The sequence below is a fragment of the Pteropus vampyrus genome, unplaced genomic scaffold (genome assembly GCF_000151845.1).
Source record: "Pteropus vampyrus isolate Shadow unplaced genomic scaffold, Pvam_2.0 Scaffold135, whole genome shotgun sequence".
In the NCBI taxonomy this organism is placed as follows: domain Eukaryota; kingdom Metazoa; phylum Chordata; class Mammalia; order Chiroptera; family Pteropodidae; genus Pteropus; species Pteropus vampyrus.
The window spans coordinates 852,856-853,853 of record NW_011888916.1 but is presented as its reverse complement, the minus strand read 5'-3'; positions in this window follow the sequence as shown (position 1 = coordinate 853,853).

Below are 998 nucleotides of genomic sequence, written 5' to 3'. Positions count from 1 at the left end.
GCCCTAAACATGACTTGCCCTCCAGTGGGGGCTCAGGGACAAGGACCCAAATGTGAGGGTTCAGATGGGGCTCAGGTGAAGATCTGTGCTGGTACCTCGTTTTAATAGTAACTTGTTACTAAAAACAATTGTTAAAGTACTAAACTTTAGATGAATAACTTTTTGAATGTATCAATTAAAAAGGATTTGAGGTCAGTTACAGTTCTAGAGGTTTCTCCTAACCTCTCTTGAGTTTTCTTATCCATAAAATAGAATCTAGCCTGTCAAGTCATTGTGAGGATTCAATGAGAAAATGAACATAAAGTACTTAATACAGAGTGTACTCGATAAATAATAGCTTTCTGAAAAAAAATAAAAAGAGTATGCTTAGAAACGAAAGAGATGAAATGAAGCAAGAACGCCAGTAATTGTGCAGAGTTCAGCCAGCCAGCCGATGTTATCGGTCCTGGAGGCAGTAGTTATTGAGGGATCAATTCTTCTTCTCATTAAGGAAGACTGGGCTGTACAGGGAGAAGGTGATAACATACACATTCCATGAAGGAGAGACAATGCCACCAACCACACTAGGAACATGTTGAAAATCTGTAACTTATATGCATTGTAATGTAAGCGGTAAAATAAGCTTATTCTCGAATAGTACATTAATAATAACAAAGGTCCAGAGCAAAAAAAAAAAAAACAATAATAAAGGCTCTTTTTTTAATTGAGATATAATTGACATATAACATTGTGTAAGTTTAAGGTGAACAAAATGTTGATGTGATATATTTATATAGCAATATGATTGCCACTGTAGAGGTATAGTGGCTAACACCTCTATCGTGTCACATAATTATCATTTCTTCTAGTGATAAGAACAATTAAGATCTAGTCTCTTAGCAAGTTTAATGTTTATAATACAGTTTTGTTGTCTTTTTTAAAAAAATAAAATTCTAATTCAGTAATTCTCAAACTTTTTGATCTCAGGACCTCTTTTACATGTTTTTTTAAAAATACTT